The sequence below is a fragment of the Rhinopithecus roxellana genome, chromosome 8, assembly GCF_007565055.1.
Source record: "Rhinopithecus roxellana isolate Shanxi Qingling chromosome 8, ASM756505v1, whole genome shotgun sequence".
Taxonomy (NCBI): Eukaryota; Metazoa; Chordata; class Mammalia; order Primates; family Cercopithecidae; genus Rhinopithecus; species Rhinopithecus roxellana.
In genome coordinates, this window is record NC_044556.1 from 86020737 (window position 1) to 86043530 (window position 22794).

A 22794-nucleotide genomic window follows, 5' to 3' on the forward strand; every position below is an offset into this window, starting at 1 on the left:
GAGGAAGAATAAGAATGTTCTTTTGGGCAAGAGGCTAATAAAACTAATAAGGATAATATGGTGTCTGTCTTTGATATCGATCTCTCTCTCATGTAGAGAGGGGCTGCAGTAAGAAACCGAAGGAGGTGTTTCACAAACAGAACTTGTGGAACTGGGTTTCAGCAGTGACCCTTTGTGTTTAGGTAAAAAAGCATGACCTGGGGTGGAGAGAGGACATTTGCAAGGACCTTCACTTTGAGGCCTGAAGGATTGGAAGCATAGAGGACATATGTAGACAAGACTTTGAGTCAGGGCAGCAGTGATGTCTCAGAAACTATACGCAGTTTGGCTCTGCTGGAGTGAATGTTGATGTGTGTGTGGAGAGAAAAGTCAGCAATTTCTGCATGTTTATTTGTAAATGTAGTCTCAATGTTCCATTTTCCATAAATGCCACATAAATCCCTCCAACATTATTTGGGTTGTACTCCTCCAATACCAAAATTCTTGTTTGACTGCCATGAGAAAAAAATTGATAAAAATAATAAAATGTGACCTTAAAAATCCACAGAAAAGCACTTCAAGAGTAATTACATGAAGATATTGGTTGTTGGATAGCATTTGTCCACTCTAAGAAAGCAACGTCCTAGATTACCATACTAAATAACACCCGTTCCATAAATTATTAATCTTATAGCCATATGGATATCAGATCAGTTTCTCTGATTCAGTCTTACACACTTTCTGTTCAATTCCTTTTTTTTTTTCTTTTTCTTTTTTTTGGATGGAGTCTCATTCTGTCACCAGGCTGGAGTGCAGTGGCACAATCTCATCTCAATGCGACCTCCGACTCCTGGGTTCAAGAGATTCTCCTGCCTCAGCCCCCCGAGTAGCTGGAGTTACAGGCACCTGCCACCACAACCAGCTAATTTTTGTATTTTTAGTAGAGACGGTGTTTCACCAGGTTGGTCAGGATGGTCTCCATCTCTTGATCTCATGATCTGCCTGCTTCAGCCTCCCAAAACGCTGAGATTACAGGTGTGAGCCACCACACCTGGCCCACTTTCTGTTTAATTCTTAATACTCGTCACAGACCTTTGGTCTTGCTTCTGTTTTGTATTACAAAATAATAAAAGTATACAATGCTAGATAGTTATATAGTATATTGACAGTCAAATGTTCTTTTCACACTTTTAGTGGGGTTAGGGGAATTGCATTAATTATATTTAAGGAAACTTTCCTTTAGAAATATTTAAAGAACCTTACTTGTGTGTAAGTAGGGTTTGGCCAGGTTGAGCAAATAAAAATGCAGGACACCCAGTTAAATATAATTTCAGATAAGCAATGAGTAATTTCTTACTATGAGTATATCCTGTGTGATATTGGGGACACACTTACGCTACAAAATAATCTGAAATTCAAATTTAACTGAGTATCTTATATTTTATCTGGCAACTCTATGTGCAGGGCATTTTTCTGGGTAGTGAGTATTTGCAGTGTGGAGAAGGTCCCTCTCAGCACAAAAATACAGGGGAATCAGAAATAGCCTGCTGGCCGGGCATGGTGGCTCAGGCCTGTAATCCTAGCACTTTGGGAGGCCAAGGTGGGTGGATCACCTGAGGTCAGGAGTTCGAGACCACCCTGGCCAACATGGTGAAACCCCGTCTCTACTAAAAATACAAAAATTAGCCAGGCGTGGTGGTGGGCACCTGTAGTCCCAGCTACTCTGGAGGCTGAGGCAGGAGAATCGCTTGAACCCTGGAGGCGGAGGTTGCAGTGACCTGAGATCTTGCCACTTCACTCCAGCCTGGGTGACAGAGCGAGACTTCCGTTTCAAAAAAAGAAAAAAGAAAAGAAAAGAGAAGAGAAGAGAAGAGAAGAGAAGAGAAGAGAAGAGAAGAGAAGAGAAAAGAAAAGAAAAGAAAAGAAAAGAAAAGAAAAGAAAAGAAATAACCCGCTATGGTTCTACCATGTGTACTCAAGGCAACTATAATCAACCTGTGGTTTATTGTTTGATTTTAAAAGTTTTTAAGAGAATGCTAAAAATAAAAGAAGTGACTTCTCACTAACTAATCAGGATGTAAAGGAGGTGTATCCCCTTTTAAGGCATGAATCCATTATTTCTACAGGAAAAGTTTTGCCTCAACATTCCCAGCCTGTAGTTAATTCTGTTTTAGGAAATGTTTCTTATCACTGAGATGCAGAACTGAAAATTCATTCTGTTACTTACCTACTGGTGAGATTTCCAAGTTAGGATTAGAGCTGTGGGTCTATTTTAGTTACCAACCATGGAGTGAAATTTTTATTGGAAAACAAAGGCTTGTTTTATTAGTTGCTGTGAAATTTAGCAGGTGAAGCTTTCTCTGGTGGGAGTATCTCTGCTTAGTTTTGATTTTCCTGGGAGGAAAACAAAGTGAGGCTTGTGCACCAATCAAACACGTGGAATGCCCATTGCTTTTGCAGAGAAACAAGCAGGATTGGAGTTCAAAAGTATTAACGTGTACAAAAATCTAACTTAGGAACACATCCACCCAGGTTTTTAGTTAATGAGTATCATGCCAAGTCTCCCTGTTATGTTTCTTTTACACATGGAATTTCCATTGGTTTAGATCTTAAAGAGGTCTGAAGCAGAACGGCATCCCTGTGGAAATCACATGTTTTATTTGGATTCCACAGGAGTAAAGAGCTGAATAAGGCAAAATATTATTTCTATTAGAAATGTATTTACTTCAAGAAGATATGAATCGGTGCTAAAAATATTTTTGCAGGATATACAAACAAAATTAGATCAAAACACTGAGGGGAGAAGGAAATGGGGAATTATTGTTTAATGGATACAAAGTATAATTTTGGGAAGATGAAAAATTTCTGGGCTGGTTGCGGTGGCTCACACCTGTAATCCCAACAATTTGGGAGGCTGAGGCAAGGGGATCGCTTGACCCCAGGAGATCGAGACTAGCCTGGGCAACATAAGGAGACCCTCACCTCTAAAAGAAAAAAAGAAAAAAAGAAAAAAAGAAAAAAAGAAAAAAAAAAACTAGCCAAACATGGTGGTGCATGCCTGTAGTCCCAGCTACTCAGGTGGCTGAGGTCGGAGGATGGCTTGAGCCCAGGAGATAGAGATTGCAGTGAGCCCAGATCACAGCACTGCACTCCAGCCTGGGCAACAGTGCCAAATTTCTGGAGATGATGATGGTGAGTAATAGTTTCACATCATTAGGAAGGAAATAGCACTTAACATTTAGTAATTAATTTTTCACTTTAAGAGATGTTAAGATCTTCGTAGAAAATATCTTGCCTTTAATAAGCTGCAGAAGAGTTAGGAATTATTAATTGGAGATCCCTGGCTGACCTTATTAATCACCCAATTCATAGTCTGTAATTAATGCAAGTTTACACCAAATGGTTAATATAGCAGAGAGTATGCTGTTGTGATTGCTTCCAAGTGCACACTAGTTGATTTTGCCACAAATTTCTAAATTACTGGATTTAGTAGTAATTTAGTAAATTGCCACTAAATTACAAAGGGATGAGGATATAGTTTCAGACATAACTGCAAATGATATCGATGTTTATGTTGGTGGTAAAAAAAAAAAGTTAGGAAATGACATATACCCATGTATGAACCAAAGAGAATGTAGAATGTGTAAATAAACTTTATGAATAACTAACCTTATTAGCTCTGTTAATTAACCCATCTACCTGTCTGAGCCAGTTGGTGAGTACTGGGAAAAAAAAAAAGCAGGAAAATTTTCCTTAAAATTTTCTCTCCTGATTCAGATTCATATGTCCATTATCTACTGTCACCCACACATAGCTTTTTTAATTTTTTAATTTTTTATTTATTTTTTATTATTTTTATTATTATTTTTTGATCCGCCCGTCTCGGCCTCCCAAAGTGCTGGGATTACAGGCTTGAGCCACCGCGCCTGGCCCACACATAGCTTTTGAATAGCTCTCATAGTTCTGCAGTCAGGCTGATGCCATTATACAGATGTGGGTAAACTCCAAAGATCAGGAGCTGAGTGGGAGGAGACCGAATAGTGCACTTTTAAGGATTTCACGGTAGTTTCCTCAAGTGTTGCACTCTTTCTACATTCAAAGATCAGTTAGTTAACTGGGAAGACCAGGATTGGGAGAGAGGAGATTGTTAACTAGTCCTGTCTCTGGGACTACCGAGCAATTTGGCCTTAGGAAAACCACTATGCCTAGCTGGAAGGGCATTAGTTCCTTCCTCTGTTGACATGCATGGTTTCCAAAGTCTCCTTCCAGCTTTACACTCTGATTGCGTGATTCTCCCCACCTGTGTGATTTTAATGGTAAAGTCATCAAACCCATGGTAATTGTGACGGCTTTCCTGAATGGACCAGGCAGCAAATCCTTCTCCTGTTCTTGAGCCTGAGGAGAGAAAGTGGCTCCAGAGTGCTGGTGGATGCTATAGAATGAGCGGGCAACCTTGTGTCTTGTGAATTGATGTCTTGGGGTTTGATTGCTAAGAGGGGAAACCTACTAAAACGATTCTTAGCCAAATGGGAGATTTATTGGAAGGACATGGAATTTTCATAGAACTTAAGGGCAGAACATTTAGCTGGATCTCATAAGGGACTGGGGAATCAAAAACTGAAAAGAAGGGAACTAAGATGATCAGCTCTCAGATAAGTCTTCTCTTTTTCCATCTTTCTCTCCTTATCCTTATTTCCTTCTCATCATTCCTTCTGCTCTCCACCTTTTCCCATCAGTTTTGAACATCTTACTCATGCCTAACCTTATTATAGGTTTGGACAACATTTCTAATTTAGCTTGCAAGAGTGGAGCCCTGTATTGTGCATTGCAAAATCCATGATGTGAGACTTTCTAGGCCTGTTTGAGTTCAGTGTTCATACCTGGTCTGGTTTGCTGTGGCAATGACTATGGTGCATTCAGCTCAGTGCCCATTCCGAAGGGACTCTTGGAGCACATTATCTTAAACAAGGATTGGATATGAATACCTCCTTAAGATTATTTTGGTTGCAAGCAGCAGCAATCTTCTTTGACTAGCCAAAAAAAAAAAAAAAAAAAAGTTTTGGAATTATACAGGGGTATCTCCTATAACCAAAGGAAGCTGGGCAGGTCCTGGGTCTTTGGCAAAGGGTGTTAATAAATTTTTTTCTTTAGGGAACTGCCATTTGTGACTCAGTTCTACTGAGTAACTATATTCTCTTTGCGTTTCTCAATGCCTCATTTAAAATTTCTGGGGCAAAGAGTCTAAATGGTCTGGTTTAGGATATGCCTACCTTTGAATTAATCTGTTATGTAGACAGGGGACACGGTAGCGCAACCAGTTTGTCTCAGTTTTCCCAAAACTATCACAGTTTAAGCACCGGAAGTCCAGCATCCTGGTATCCCCCTCAATCTTTAACAAACCCGTAGCTGGTCACACTAGGACATGGTCGCTTGTGCATATGTGGCCCATAAAAGGACTGCCTTTATGTATTTCAGCCATTCCTACAAAAAAAGGAATTGTGGGAAGCTATAAGGAAACATTTCACAGAGCGTCTATTACATTCTACTTCTTGGCACCCAGCGTGGGCACACACACACACACACACCACACACCACATCACATACACACTCTCTTTTTCCCTTCCTTTCAAAAACATACTTTGCCGCTATGTGAATCGGTTATTTCACGTACCACCACAAATGGACTACTAACCTTACCAATGGGAGAAAACCCAAAGGTGTAATCTTTTACCTCATTTAGAGTTAATGCTATGCCGTCTAAGTACAGACTTTCTACATGATATCCATTCCTCATTTTCTTCTACTGTAATCCTATCTCCATATATATTGCAACGTATGGACTTTTGCTGGCAAAAGGAGAAAAAAAGAAAAATTTATGTACTATACCATTCCTTTTTAAAAAGGCAAAGAAAGGGCTTGGTGTGCAAGAGAGTGTTTATTAGGAAGGAAATGGAGCAAAGAAAACAAACAATAAATGCAACAGTCCTCATTACTGTAGCTGGTATTGAAGCTTCTTTCTTCTGGGCTCATTCCATAGTTCCCTGTGACTTCACTTAGCATCTCATTTGGTTGGGGTGATTTGCTCAATGCAGCAACCTGAGGGTTATGATCCCTTGTGGTCCTGCCTTTATAGGGTTGTGGTAGCCTTTATATCTGGGTATGGCAGTTCGAGAAAGCATCCTCAAGGATAAAACATGCTATTCATGATCTATTTATTTTTCTTTGATGACTAGGACAATCCCCCTAGTCAATCCCATGACTCACTGTTTTGTCTATTCCCTTAGATGACACCACGGATTCCGTTGCACGGAGTCTCTGAAGTCCAAAATTTTTAAGCATAAGGCATAACGTTCTTCATGATCTGGCCTTGTCTTTTCTCATTATGCTTGCTCTTGCATCCGCCATCTGACACTTTGCTTAACTCCTGGCCAGCTACCGGTACAAGCCAAGCTCTCATTCCATACCATTCTTCTCCTCTGCATGCTCTTATCCACCTTGACTGTCCTTTAACTCTTATTCATCATGTATTTCTGTCTCAATTGAAGAGTCATTATTTCTAGAAAGCCTTCTCTGCCCAGCTCCCTACATCGCACCGTTCCCTGCAGCACCACCAGAGTGCCTCTAACACTTGACGGTTTCATTGCTTACATATTTGTGTTTCTGTGCATAAGCTTCCCCAGGGAGCCGCCGCTGTTTATTCTATAGCTAGTTTTATTTATTTATTCATTTATTCTATAGCTAGATTTATTCTATAGCTAGATTTATTCTATAGCTAGTTCCTCGCCCTGAGTGTAAGCTCCAGGAGAGCTGGGGCTGTCCTCTGTTCACTCTATCCCCAGTCCCTACAGCAGTGCCTGGTTGTTCACAGGCCATATACAGCAGGTGATAATAATGTGAATTATCGCACTGTCTTGCGGAGTGATTTACTTCTGTTTTTACTTATATCAACTTTTAACTAGATTGTGAGGACAGAGGTCAGTGTCTGAGTCATCTTGTGCCTCACTGGGCTTGAGCAGAATAGACGCCTGGTCAAGCATTTGCACACTGGTCGATGGATACACTAGAAAGAGCAGGAGCGCGAAAGGGAATTTTTTTGGCGCCTGCCTCGCCCTTTCAAGCCAGGCTCCCCTGCCCTCTGCCCCTTGCCCGCCGCCCGCCGCCAGCGATCCCTCTCCGGGGGAGCAGTAGCCAAGCGAGGCCGGCGGGCCGGGAGCGGGCGGGGGGCGGGACTTCCGGTCCCGCTCGCGACGCGGACCGCGCCAGGCGGAAGCCCGGCTCCGGGCCAGGATCTGAGAGCCCGGACTGGAGGTGAGTTCGCAGCCCGAGCGTTGCAGCACTTGTTTCCTCAGTGGATGCTTTTCGGCGTGCAGCCGCCCGGCGCCGCGGGACTGGGAGACCGGGTAGGGACGGGAGAGGCGGCACCTCCCGCGCGTGTGGAGGGAAAGCCGGGACCCCAGGCGTGCGAGAAGGGCCAGGACTGAGAACGGGGAACCAGGAGAGCCCTAAGGGCAGCCGTGAGGGGCTGGGAGGGAGGCACCGGGGACCCTGAGGCCAAAGAGGCCCTCAGACTGGAGGTTGCGGATGACATAGGGCAGAGATGCATCCCGGAGGAAAGTAGTCATTCGTGGGGGCGTGTCCCGGGTCCTGGCGGATTGTCTGCGAGGGTGGCATGAGATGGCAAAGGTTGGCTTCCAGGGAGAGGTTAGAGAGGAGGGAGAGTCAGTTCTTCTCTGCGGGTCGTAGATGAGAAGGGCGTCTTGACCTTACGAACCAGAAATATGACCAGCCACCTATTGGATGCTGAACTCCTACTGCTTCATTTGCAATTCATGCACTTTTTTTTTTTTTAAGAAATATATCCCGCTCCGCGCGTGTGGATTTCGGGAAAATATTGTATATTCCTAGGGACCGCTTGAACTCTTGCTTCACCCAGATTCTGCGTTTCTTTGTCAAACTGATAGTAGTTAAAAGTTCTCGTCACCCAAGGAAGCCAACCAAAGTTTTCCTTTTGAACTCTTCTCTACCCTGCAGAGTTTAGCTTGTCTTATTTCCTTTGTCATGGGATGAACTAAATGCTTTTAGAATTATGGTGATAATCACATGGAAAGCCAGTGCTGTCAATGTTTGCAGTTGCAACTCATTGTTTTTCTGCCCAACTTTCTAACACATTTTTCCTAAAAGCTATTTTGTTGGGTTTAGTCTTTTAGTTTAACCAGTAAAGGCAATTTTACATCAGGGTGCAGCAAATTACTAGCAGTTCTTAAGATTTTACTGTTCCTTTTTATTTCTGCTATAAGGAGAATATATATATATATATTTGCCATTATCAGTGTTTTTAAAAAATATTGATAACCCAAGATCTGTTGTTACACACACATTAGCACATTTAGTTTTCCCCAGTGGCCAGTGTTTGGTATGTGGGCTCATTATTATTACCAAAGGTAATTATTTAGTTATTATTTACCTTGTATTTATGTTTTATTGGATGTGATTAATATGTGCTTCCTAATCTGCATAATATAGTATCTCAGTGTAATTAGAAAGGAATTGGATTTTTGCCACAAAGTGGGAAGAATCATAACACTGTCATTGGTGAAGGGTGAGAGCTGAGGATTGCTTTGCGTGTTTCGGGTGTTTCATATTTCAAATGTTAGACGTTTTTGTTTTAAAAATTACTGTATTATTACAGGTAATTTTTAGATCTGATTTGGTGGTCTGACTTGAACTAATTCAGGAAAACTAGAACATTTTTTATTTATTGGTACTGCGATGTCTTGCTAGCTTGTAAATTCTTGATGGCCTTGAATATCTATGCTTTAGTGAAATACACAGTTATAATGTCCTTATGTTTAGGAGGACTGCTGGTATTTACAAGTGTAAAGCAAGGCCTGAACATAAACAGTGCCTTAATATGTAAATGAGCATATTGAATAAGTTTTCAAATTACAAAATGAAGAGATAACACTGATCTCTAAAGTAATTGAATTAACTGTCATGTTAATTTCTGTATATGTCTCAATTTAATCTTATTTCTTTAAGTAGACAATATTGTTTATCTGATAAGGCTTGATTTTATTTTTCTTCCGCCTTTTCCCACGGTTTTTGAGAAATAAAGCACTTGAGAAAGCATGCAAATCTTTAGACATTAGTTCATGGTTGGAGGAAGTGCTCGTTGTTGAAACACAAGAGCACTTGCCCTCTTGGGCAAGTTGGGCTAGCTATATATATGAATGGTATGTTGAGGTTTGATTGCCCTGTATTCTGGAAAATCTTTGGAATTGTATTCTTTCTTCTAATTGTTTAGTAAATTTAGCTTTCTGTCTAGGTAAATTATTTTTGTTATTTCATAGGATTTAGATGTATTTTACAGTTTAACCAATAATGGCAGTTTTCGATTAAGTACAGTGAACTGCTGGCTATTTTATAGATTCACTATTTCTTTTTATTTCTGAAATATGTACAGTGTCTGTATTAGAAGAACTATCAAAATAGGTATAACCAAAACACTGTCTTCATATATACATACATTTGTCTTCCTTAATCTTTAGTTTGTGAAATATGAAGTAATTTGCTAAGTTGAGCTCGTTGGTTCTGTGCTCTTTGGTTATCAATTTTCTTATTATATAGTACGTTCTCAATTATCTGCATACCCTAGTTAGAAAGCCATTTCCCGCCACTTGATAGAATCAAGAATATTTGTTACAATGGGGAAGTACAGTTTTTGGACAAGGAGCTACCAAAGAGTGCTGATCTGCTAACTTATGGTCCAGCTGCTGCACTGCCTCTGATGAAAAGCATGGCCCTTAATGAGATTAACTCACACAGGGTTGACTGCTTTTAGTATCACTTTCTGTCCTTTTCCTCTGGTGAGTTAGACCTTTTCTCCAATAGTGACCAAGATGACTTGGGTCTCAGAGTGACTCAAAAGGGGATGAGTCACTGCAGTCCTGTTAGTAGGGCCCTGTCCATTCTGCTGAATGTGATCCCATAAATCTTGGCACATTTTCCGGCCTCTAGGCATGTAGTTATGACTGTGAACCTCTTGTTTAGGTTGTTGTTTAAAAAATACTTTTAACACTAAATCATAATTTGTTGGATTATATAAATAGACTCAGTTTTGCTTTGAGTGAGGCATCACGTGACACTATAGATGAACTTTTCTATTAAAGTGATAGGCTGTAACTCACAATGGCAAATATTGTAGAAAACACAGTGATTGCCCTTAACCTTTGTTGTTATTATTATTTTTGTTTTTAATTTTGAGAGCCTAAGGAATAGAAGAACTATTGGATAAATGATTTGCATGGGGGTGGGGGAAGTTGACCACTACCAGTGACATACTAGGGGTCTTGATGGTGGGAGCTGTCTGCTATAGTTGGAAAGAGTATTTTAGCACTGAGGTTTAGAATTGCCAGCTTCTGGTGATAATACAGCAGAAAGACTTTTAGTTGGTTTTATTACAGTTTTTAAATACCACACAGATGATGCACTCCTTGGTTACCTGCAGGTGGCTGGGATGGGAATCCCTCCCACCTCTTGTGTGAATGACCTGGTGGAGCCTCTTGAAGCAAAATAGTACCAGTTTGATTTTCACTGTGTTAGTGTATCATTATGCTTCTCTGGAGAAACAGACCATTATCACATATATATGTGTATTTGTTAAAGAGATTTATTGTAAGAAATTGGCTCATGCAATTGTGGGAGTTGGCAAGTGCAAAATTTGTAGGTCAGACCAGCAGGCTGGAAATTCAGGCAGGAATTGATTCTGTAGTTTTGAGGCAGAATTCTTTCTTCTTTGGGAAACGTCAGGTTTTGCTCTTAAGGCCTTCAGCTGAGTAGATGAGTCCTACCGACATTATGGAAGGTAATCTCCTTTACTTAAAGTCAACTGATTATAGACATTAACTACATCTACAAAATATGTTTATAGCAACACCTAAATTGGTGTTTGATTAAATACCTGGGTGCTATAACCTAACCATGTTGACACATAAGGCTAACCATGACAGCATTTAAAATACTTTTGGTGTATTAAACTAATATGGGCATATAAAATATTGCATAGTCAATAGGAGATTATTGATATGGTTTGGCTCTGTGACCCCACCCAAATCTCATGTCCAACTGTAATTCTCAGTGTTGGAGGTGGAGTCTGGTGGTAGGTGATTGAATCATGGGGGTGGTTTCTAATGGTTTAGCACCGTCCCTCTAGTGCTGTCTCATGGTAGAGTTCTCACAAGATCTGGTTGTTTAAAAGTGTGTAGCATCTCCCCCTGTGCTGGTCCTTTCTCCTGCTCCACCCATGTAGGACACACCGGTTTTCTCTTTGCCTTCTGCCATGATTGTAAGTTTCCTGAGGCTTCCCCAGCCATGCTTCCTGTACAGCCTGTGGAATCATGAAATTAAATTAATTAAACCTCTTTTCTTTTTAAATTATCCATTCAGGTAATTCTTTATAGCCGTGTGAGACTGGACTAATAAAAGTATCGAAATTCATAGCCCAGTTACCTTTTAAGGGATTTAAAAGCAGTGAAAACCTGGGTTTTCATCATGCCAAAGAATGGAAAATGGACAATGTAATGGCCCCTCCACTCTCTGACATTTAAAAGTTACTCGCTTTTTGTGGTTTTAATATGTTATATATATATACACACACACACACACACATGCATCTTTGTGGGTTTTTTTGTTTTTGTTTTTTTTTTGAAACAGTGTCTCGCTGTGTTGCCTAAGGTGAAGTGCAATGGCACAATCTCAGCTCACTGCAACCTCTGCCTCCTGGGTTCAAACAATTCTTCTGCCTCAGCCTCCTGGAGTAGCTGAGATTACAGGTACTGGCTACCACGCCTGACTAATTTTTGTGTTTTTAGCAGGGACGGGGTTTCACCCTGTTGGCCCAGCTGGTCTTGAACTCTTCACCTCAAGTGATCCACCTGTCTCAGCCTCCCAAAGTGCAGGGATTACAGGTGTGAGCCACCGTGCCCAGCTAATATGTTGTATATATGTATTTTTACTTTAAGGTGTTTAAAACCGTTTTTAAATTTTGTAACTATTTTTTTTTAGTTTTATGCTCTTGCTAATCTTTCTGCCTAAATATTTAGATTTGGGAATTAGTTTTGTGCTTATTTAGCCTGATTCCTCTCATTTATGTTCACCAAAAGGTTCCCAGAAAGATGATTTACCCAGGTACCATACCTAGTAAAAGAACCAAAATTTGAGGCCAGATCTCTTTGTTTCCAATCCAATGCCCTGTTACAAAAGTAGTTATAGTTAAGTGAAGCTAATCAAGGGCAAATTTTCTGTAAGGAGGGTGATTTTGAGTCTCTATTTAAGGGAGTATAAATTGATTGTTATGAGAATGGAGGTGATATTCGGGCTATTCAGTTATATTAGGGGAAGGATGAGCAGAGAGTAGATACATCATAAAATACCTAAGTAGACTACATAACTCCTTGGGGCACATAGTGACGTGTGATACCCATGGGGCTTGAAGGGATTTGCAAGCTAGCCATTGGGTGATTCACAAGGAATATTTGAAAAGACCTTAAGGATAGGGAACACATGGACCAAGAGAAGTTACTGAGAGGACTTCCTTTCTGGAGGAAGTTAAAGATAGGAAAGCATGGTGCTTTTGGAACCCAAGTGCTTGGAAACCCTCCAGAAGAGAATTTTAAGGACTCTTTGGGGGATAGAACATTATAGGACATAAATGGATATTCTAGAAGCTTGCCAGGTTTCAGGCATTAATTTGAGCTGAATTATGATAATAATAATAATTGTCATTTGTTGCTCACTTGCAATCTCAGCACAGTTAAAAGAGACCTTAGGCAAGTTACTGAACTTTATGCTTTACCTGCAAAATATACATAGTAATACCTGCTGTACATAGTCATTATAGGAAATACAAGATAATGTATATAATGTGCTTAGCATAATGCCTGCCACATAGTACTCAAGAAATTGTAGGATTTATTTTACATGGCAGCTGGCTGAGGGTGTTATTAGAAAGTATCACTAAAATGAGATCCCTTTTTCCTCCTACAGCTGTATGTTACTCCCACAGGTCTTTTTTATTTTTATTTTTTTAAATTTATTTTTTTATTTTTTTGTGACTCCAGAAATATGCTTATCCATCCCACGGATCTTTGGCATGCTTTTGCCTTCAAGTTTATAATTTCTAAGCAGGTGCATGTCTCTGGCCATATGTAGAGTACTTCTCTACCTCTGTGATCAGCAGGGCTGTTGTTTTTGAATGAACAATGCACCTTTTGGCTGTATTTCACTGCAGGTTCCATCTCTTCAAACCGAAATGATGTTCTTAACTACAGTGCTATCTCCAATTAATTTTATTTCTCTTCTTGCTTTTTTTTTTTTTTTTTTTTTTTTGCTTTGGAATGTAACTATTCAGATGGGGTTGGGAAGAGGAGTGGAAAGCACAAGCATTTGAAGTAACTTTTTTCTTTAAAGGGTTCTTCCCTTCAGGTTTTGAGTAAACAACTATTTGAATAAAAATAAACTGTTTTGACAGATGCCAGCTCCAAAGATAATTGGTTAAAAAAGACATTTTCTGGGATGATGCATCGTAAGATATGAAAGCACTTAAGGATTTGATATGGTTTGGCTCTGTGTCTCCATTCAAATCTCATCTCGAATTGTAATCCCCATGTATTAAGAGAGGGACCTGGTGGAAGGTGATTGAACCATGGGAGTGGTTTCCCCTATGGTGTTCTCGTGATAGTGAAGTTCTCATGAGATCTGATGGTTTAAAAGTGGCAGTTTTTGGCCAGGTGCAGTGGCTCATGCTTGTAATCACAGCACTTTGGGAGGCTGAGGTGGGCGGATCACTTGAGGTCAGGAGTTCAAGACCAGCCTGGCCAACATGGTGAAACTCTGTCTCTGCTAAAAATAATACAAATATTAGCCAGGTGTGGTGGCAGGCACCTGTAATCCCAGCTACTCAGGAGGCTGAGGCAGGAGAATTGCCTTGAACCTGGGAGGTGGAGCCTGCAGTGAGCCAAGCTCGTGCCACTGAACTCCAGCCTGGGTGACAGAGACTCCATCTCAAAAAAAAAAAAAAAAAAAGTGACAGTTTTCCCTGAGCTCTCTCTCTTTTCTGCCACCATGTCACCATGTAAAACATGCCTTGGTTCCCCTTCACCTTCCACCATGATTATAAGTTTCCTGGGGTCTCCTCTGCCATGCAGAACAGTGAGTCAATTAAATAAACCTCTTGTTTACTCTTGTTTATAAATTACCCAGTCTCAGGTAGTATCTTTATAGCAGTGTGAAAATGGACTATACAGGATTGAATGACATATTTGGGCTCAAGATCCAGTAGTGAGATTACTAGGTAGGAAGCATAGAGTATCCGCCTTAACTTTGTAGTGTAATTCTTTCTGAACCAGACCTGGAAACCATTTCACTTGTGTTCAGAAGGTTGGTAGAATTTGCATTTGACTCAGAGTGACTTGGTGTGTTTAGCTATCATTCTCAGGAGCCTTTGCAGTGCTTGAAGATTTATTAGGAAAGGTTCTTTCTGGAACCCTTCAAGCTTGACAGGAACCTCTCTATATCATTTTGTATGCTAGGTTTTAAATTTAAGTTGAGAAATTTATGTATTTCTACATTTATAAGCAGAAAGAGTTTAGCAAAGCTTGACAGAGGCTTTTGAGGGAAGAAGTAAGTTTGCATGTTTTTCCTGTCATTCCAACCGGTTTTTAAAGATGTAATTAAATAAACATTGAATTTTCAATGATAATGATTTTCATAAATGATTTAATACAATTTGATCATGAGATAGGACAGCTGTATATATCCAGACCTCAGTGTTTCAAATTATAAGGTTTTCTGTTTCATGGTTCTACAGTTGATAAGTTGATAATCTGCAGCAGCATTTCACTTTGAGTGAGACATGCTGGCAAATTATTGCCTCTAAAATATCAGAGTGAGTGGTATGTTGATCATTATATTTGTTCCATAGCCTTTGGTGCACACCTTCTTAAAATCTCCTTTTCTCTGCTCTGTTTCTTTCTCCTTGGTTAATGATGCTTTCTTTCTTTTTTTTTTTTTTTTTTTTTTTTTTGAGACAGAGTCTCGCTCTGTAGCCCAGGCTGGAGTGCAGTGGCCGGATCTCAGCTCACTGCAAGCTCCACCTCCCGGGTTTACGCCATTCTCCTGCCTCAGCTTCCCGAGTAGCTGGGACTACAGGCGCCCGCCACCTCGCCCGGCTAGTTTTTTGTATTTTTTTTTTTTTTAGTAGAGACGGGGTTTCACCGTGTTAGCCAGGATGGTCTGGATCTCCTGACCTCATGATCCGCCCGTCTCGGCCTCCCAAAGTGCTGGGATTACAGGCTTGAGCCACCGCGCCCGGCCCCAAATGATGCTTTCTCATCTCCTAAGTGTCCATGCATTAAAATCGTACATTTCTCTTTCTTGTCCCTTACCCTCTCTCCCAAAGGGAATCTGCTTCTCTCCTGTTAGCTAGTCTGAATTATCTGAGTTAATTCAGAATAAATAGTGGTATGACTGATAGACCTAATTCCAAATTACATCAGGATGCAGAGAAAAGGGAACACTTATACACTGTTGGTGGGAATATAAATTAGTACAAACTTTATGGAAGACAATATGGAGATTTCTCAGCGAATTAAAAGTAGAACTACCATTTGATTCAGCAGTTCCACTACTGAGTATGTACTCAAGGGAAAATTAATCATTATATCAAAAAGATACCTGCACTCAGTATGTTTATTGCAGCACTATTGACAATAGCAAAGATGCGGAATCAACCTAAACATCCATCATGGATGACTAGATAAAGAAAATGTGATGTACACACAACACACACACACGAATACTATGCAGCTTAAAAAAGAACGCAGTCATGTCTTTTGCAGCAACATAGATGGAACTGGAGGGCATTATCTTAAGTGAAAGAACTTAGAAAGTCAAATACTACATGTTCTCACTTATAAGTGCTAAATAACACATACACATGGAAGTAGAATGTGCAGTAATAGTCACTGAAGACTGGAAAAGGTGGGAGAGAGTGAGGGATGAGAAATTGCAAATGGGTACAGCGTACATTCTTTGGGTGATGGTTACACAAGAGGCCAGATTTCACCATTATCCATGTAACAAAACTGCACTTGGACGCCTTAAATTTATGCAAATAAATAAAAATAAATAAGTAAAAAGCAAAAAAAAAGTGTATGTATTTTGAAGTGAAGCTTGTAAAACTGAAAAGTTCTGTTCACCTAAAGAATTAGCAAAGTGTTTTAATATATGTAGATTGCTTCCTTGTTTACCTTTCTGCTTCAGATTTCTTTCTTTCCTTTTTTTTTTTTTTGACTCCCAGTATCTGAGAACATATTTCTTCCCTATAGGAGTTGAGAAGAGGAGGAAGAATAATGGGAGGAGACAGGACCTTTTTCAACTTGACAAATAGGTATAGCTACTTCTCATACGTTTTTTCCCTCTCCAGGTCCTCAGAATCTCATTACATTTTTTTGTTTATTTAAATGCTCCCTGATGAAATATTATATGCCTCTTAGTTGCAGTTTCCCATCTCCCAACTTGTTATAAGATAAATACTTCTAATTTATATATTAAGTTACATATTAATTTATGAAACTTATTTTACCTTGTTTTTCAGAACAGTAATAAGTTTTATTGACATGATAAATTTTTTCCACCAAACAGGAAAATTCACCAGTAAATGTGTTGAAAATGCCTCTAATGATATTGGCCTCTATTTATTGATCATATATGCCAGACACTGTGCTGCAATGAGAAATGTAACTCATTTCTTACAACAACCCTTACATAAGGTAGATGTTTATATTTGAATTTTGGAGTGATTAATTTGTCTAAGCTTGTGCTACCTGTAAATGGTGGAGCTTATTTTAAAGCCTTTCTGCTTTTGCTTATACACTGTTTTCTTCTACATTTCAAAAGCACCTTAAATGATTTGGTGCTGATACTTAAAGTACTTTTTAGAGAGAGTTAGCAGCATGTTGATTCTACTTTTTTTTTTGTATGTCTTCATACTCCTAAAAGTGTTTTATTTTCCTTTTGTTCCACTTTAAGCATTTGTTAAATGTAATTCATTAATTTTTTTCAAGGATGGTACCATAATTAATGTAGCATCTAGCATAGTTGAAAGTAGCAGATACTTTAAAAATATCTGCTGCATTGATTCAAAACAGTAACGAAAGGAGAGGTGGCAGTTAATGGAGGGGGGCTCTTCACGTAAAAATTCGTTTCTGTTGGAATGTGAGGCTGGAATCTTTCTCATATTACAGCATGCTGCAGGGCAGGGCTAGAATCCAAGGTTTGATTAAAATCACCCAAACTCTTTTTTCTTTGCTTTACAACCCCAAGTTATTGCCAGCTGAAAAGGATAATGGAGGGTAATGATGAATGTGTTTCCATATGCCGCTGCTGCTGCAAAAAATTTTTAGATAGTTTCATTTTTTTAAACCTAGATAAAAAGACCACTTTGAAATGAAGAGTAAATTAGTGGCCACCAAATGAGTGGTTATGAGATTGCTGCCCTAGAAGCCTGTTCAGGTGATGCTGATGGTGTTTGCTGCCAGTTAACAGTTCGGTCTCAAATAGTTTCTCCCCAGGGGTGGGGAATGTTGGTGGGGGTGGTGGTGGTATAAGAATTCAAGCATTCTTCAGAGTCTTTCTTTTTCATTCCCAACTGTAGGTTTTAGACATGGGTGTTACTTTTTCAGAAACTGCCTAGATTTTCATAGGCTGTCAAGGTCAAATATATTGATTTAGCCATTTCATGATATATACGTATATGAAAACATCATGTTGTATACCATAAATATATAAAATTTTTATGTCAGTTAACAAATTTTAAAAAAGAAAATCAAATGCAAACTAAGCTTTAATAATTTTCTGCAATAGATCCTTTTTTAACTCACTGGAACCTGAGAGAACTAAGCCATTTGGAATAGCCTGTGTCTCTCTCTCTCTTTTTTTTTGTTTTTGAGATGCCTCACTCTGTCACCCAGGCTGGAGTGCAGTGGCACGATCTTGGCTCACTGCAACCTCTGCCTCCCAGGTTCAAGCGATTCTCGTGCCTCAGCCTCCTGAGTAGCTGGGATTACAGGCACCCGCCACCACACCTGGCTAATTTTTTTTGTATATTTGGTAGAGACAGGGTTTCACCATATTGGCCAGGCTGGTCTCGAACTCCTGGCCTCAAGCAATCTGCTGGCCTTGGCCTCCCAAAGTGCTGGGATTACTGGCGTGAGCCACCACTGTGCCCAGCTGAATAGCCTGTATCTCTAATACATTGTTATCCGAGCCTCCTCACCCCCTCAGCAGTTAAACTATGTGCTGGGCAGATTGAATTGCTGTGCTTACCAAATTGTTTGTTTGTTTTTGATACTGGGTCTTGCTCTGTCACCCAGGCTGGAGTGTAGTAGTGAGATCATAGCCCACTGCAGCCTTGACTTCTGGGCTGAGGCAATCTTCCTGACTTACCCTCCCAAGTATCTGGGACTATAGGTGTGCACCACCATGCATGGCTAATTTAAAAATTGTTTTGTAGAGACAGAGGTCTCCTTTCATTGCCTACGTTGGTCTTGAACTCCTGGGCTCAAGCTGTCCTCCCATCTTGGTCTCCCAAAGTGTTGGGATTATAGGCTTGAGCCACCATGCCTATCCTGGGTTTTTCTTCTTAGTATAGTTGATTATTCCTCATCGTTGCCCCTCGAGAAGACTTCAGCAGCAGTAAAGTAAAGTAATATTCCTTTAGTCCTTTAAGACTATAACCTGATTATTAGTAATTAGAGCTCTGGGCTCAATTGCAGATTAGTAGTGTCCTTTACACATTAATACTTTTTTTTTTTTTTTTTTTTTTTTGGAGACAGGATCTCACTGTATCACCTGGGCTCAAGTCCAGTGGTGTGATTACAGCTCACTGAAGCCTCAACCTCTTGGGTTCAAGTGATCCTCCCGCCTCAGCCTCTTGAGTAGCTGGGACTACAGGTGTGTGCCACCATGCTCAGCTTTTTTTTTTTTGGTTTTTTAACTTCTTACAGAGATGGAGTTCTACTGTGTTGCCCAGGCTGGTCTCAAACTCCTAGGTCAAACGAGCCTCCTGCCTCAGCCTTCCAAAGTGCTGGTATTATAGACATGAGCCACCGCACCTGGCCTACACTTTAATGATTTTTTAATGATTTGTGGTTGTTTGGTATTGGCCTTTACGTTATTATATATCTGCTGAATGCTGTGTGATGGGTATTATGATTATCACTTCTATCAGGGAGCTACTAACTAAAATGTAATTTCTTTAACTGTTGAATTTGGACAATCTGACTTCAGAGTTTTAGCTCTTAACTCTTTTACTATAAGGCTGATGCCTCCTGTTTTATAAATAATATAGCCCCTATTTAAGATTTCTAAATATAACATTCCCCCATGTCATTTTCTATTAGAGTATGTGTATATATGCAAGGTTTTCCATTTCCATTCTAATAAAACTTTCATCTTTAGTTTTAGTGGTTGCCAGTTGGTTTCTTGGAAGACGTTTTCTGCCTTTAGCATTTTTATTTCAGGTAAAAGGATTGTGTCGCCTTGATGACTTCTTGGCATATATGCTCTAAAGTTAGTCTTCTGTACCGGTAGAGACAAACAGTTAAAGCATGTACAGTACTTCTTTTGGATTATGTTATAATTTGGGGGACAGATTTGCCATTTGAAGTTTGTCTTAGATACATAATTTTTATTCTGTAAATGTACAGATGGTGGAATTCTGGAAACATCCTGTGTTGAAGAGAAAAATTCCACTCAGAATTTAAAATTGGCCTTGGAGAATTATAAAAAGGGGTAGGGGCATGGATCATCCATATGTGGGTTATTGAATTAAATTTATCACTTTTTTTATTCTTAGAGTCAACTTTTATAATACTGTTACTGGGATTGCTTGACTTACTAAGCTTTTACTGGACACTTTAATTTTGGGAGTACAGTTTCTAAACTCATGATGTAATCTTCATGCAACAAGATGTTATTTTATCAAATTTTGGTATTACATGCTCATTCTTAACTTTGACAAATTTTAATTAACAGGTGAGTTATGCATCTTTAAATTTATATAATTAATAATCATTCTTTTTTATTTCTAGAACTGAGGTCAGGGGTAGTTAGCTATCTGAAAAGCAACAGCTGGGTTTTATTTTATATGCATTGTTAATCATGGCATTTTGCTGTGGAAGGGGCATTTGCATTAGATTTAACTTAATCTTCCTTGTGAAAATCTAAACATATTTAAGCATAGTTTAGGAATAATAAACTTGAGGTACTACATATAATTTGATTTAGAAGCTTTTTAATCCTGAATAAGGAAGGAGTACATAGAAAGTCAAGGAAAAATTCTATGTAATAGTTGTGATACTCAAGCTGAAAATAGTCTGATCCAGCAGCCTAAAATAATGACCTCCTCACTAGTTGAGCATGCTTCAGTGTCATGAAATGAACAGGACAGGAAAAGGTATCTGTGTACAATCTTTGTTTCAGGACTGTACTAGGTATAGTGTACCTGCATGTTAATTCAAATACTAGGCTAAAAAGTTTGTATTATTATTCCTCTTTTAAAGATGAGGAAACTGAAATTTTAAAAGTAGGTGACTTGTCTGTGGTTAGAAGAAATATATGCAGAATTGTGATTTATGCCCAGAATATCTGACTCCAAGACCTGAATTCTTTCTACCATATCATATACATTCTTCTCATCTTTTGTTTGTTTTTTTTCCCCCCTTGAACTGTGTTGGAAGTTTTCTATTTCTTCTTTTCTCTATGGTTACCATAGAACTGTTAATATGCATACTTAACAAAGTCTAAATGTAAATGCAATCTTTATCCTTCTCCTGAACCTCCTTCTGACGAGAACTATTTTTATCAGATATTATAGTTTTGGGACTTGATCTTTCAGCCCCAGAAATAACAGCGTTTAGATTTACCCATATGCATTTACTCTTTTTTCCCCTATCCATTCCTTCATGTGTATGGATTGTAAGATTAACTGTTTTTTAATTTACCCCCCTCGGGAGCTTTATGTGAGACGGTCTTTGCTCAGGCTCTCCATTTTGTACAGGCCCTCAAGTTTTGCTGCCTATTATCCTATTTTCTATAGCTCCCGTCCTCCATCAGGTTCGTTCCACCAGGGATATGTTGATTCCCCAGGGGAACATTGGCTTCAGCACTAACTCACCTCTCTAGACTTGTACTTTTTTAAAAATTATTTCTGCTCTTGAGCATTTCTCTTACTTTGTTGTTGGCTCTTCCATACATTAAAACAAAATTTTAAGCACTTAATACAACATTTTTGGATGATCTCCAGCCATGGGGCTGCATTGCCAGATATAAGTCCACGTTGTCATTGTGCTTCATGGGAGTATTTTGTATTGAACCTGTGGGCTGGGGGATGCGTAGAGGATTTTTTAAAATTTATTTAAAAATAAATTTCTAGTAACTGATAAAACTCTTTCATTTAGAGTCATAAGAAATGAACTATTTGTTTGATGAAGAAGCAACAGATGACTTCCAAAAAGCACTTTTGAAAACTCCCCTTACTGAAGGTTTATATTAACTGCCCTCTAGAGGAAGAAAAAAATCTGAGAAAGATCTTTTAATAGTACATTAAGTATGTTTTCCCTTGCATCTTTTTCTAGGATAAACAAGAACCAAGGATTACTTGCTCTGTGCATGGGATGCCATGTTGTAAAGTTTAGGTAGCAGATGCTCTAAGAAAATTTGTAACATTAAGGCTGAAATTACCATGAAAATGCCAAAACATCTTTGTATTGGAATTTTACAAAATTTGTTCTTAGGACTTAACTTCTTAAAGCATATCAGTTTTCAAAGAGATGGTAACTTACTTCATCAGTTGTCTTTGATTTTTTTTTTTTTTCATGAGATAGAGTCTTATTCTGTTGCCCAGGCTGGAGTGCAGTGGCATGATCTCGGCTTACTGCAACCTTTACCTTCCCAGGTTCAAGCAATTCTTCTGCCTCCTGAGTAGCTAGGATTACAGGCATGCACCACCACGCCTGGCTAATTTTTTGTATTTTTAGTAGAGATGGAGTCTCACCATGTTGGCCAGCCTGGTCTTGAACTCCTGACCTCAGGTGATCCACCTACCTCAGCCTCCCAAAGTGCTGGGATTACAGGCATTAGCTACTATGCCCAGCCAAGAAATAGAAAATAACTTTAGAGCAGTATTTTCTATATTCTATGTTTTTTTCATATATTCTCATATGATTACCTACATAGGATATATGTGTTGTGTTTTGCTTTGCTTACCTGATAGAACACTGTTAAAAATAATATTTTAATTGAAAAGATGTTTAACTCACATTTTTTAATGGGTTAAGGTTAATGTTTTGAGTTTTTTTTTTAGCAGATGGTATTGATTTAGTGTTTTTGGCAATAATTTTGTTAGCACTGATAGAAAAGATGAGGATTTGAAAGGAAACAATTGCTTGCTTTGTAAGTCGTGATGTTCAGTAATGACTAAGTACATTCATTTGCACAGCCAGTATAAACTCCAGATGATTTTTCGCTGCCTGTTCCTTAAGTGGGTCATGAGATTTGGTGTTTATCACTGACTTGAATATCTTCAAGTTTACAAACCACATAACCTGACCATGAAATCAAGCAGCTCTTTCAAAGGACTCTTTGAAAGTATATTTTATTTTTATTTTTGGGGTCATTTCAATGAAAATAAGATTGTGCAATTTGTGTATGGGTTTTGGAACTTTTCTCCCTTTCTTTCCTTCTTTTTATTTCATC

General features: G+C 39.2%; 1 protein-coding gene across 1 annotated transcript in view; it reads left to right on the forward strand.

Moving 5' to 3' along the window:
* The first annotated feature begins 7295 nt into the window (after window positions 1-7295).
* Window positions 7296-22794, forward strand: part of DISP1 (dispatched RND transporter family member 1) — a 201027-nt gene continuing 185528 nt past the window's right edge. The window contains exon 1 of the mRNA XM_030936635.1: window positions 7296-7379. The gene's annotated coding sequence lies outside the window, so the exon portion shown is untranslated. The remainder of the gene's footprint in view (window positions 7380-22794) is intronic.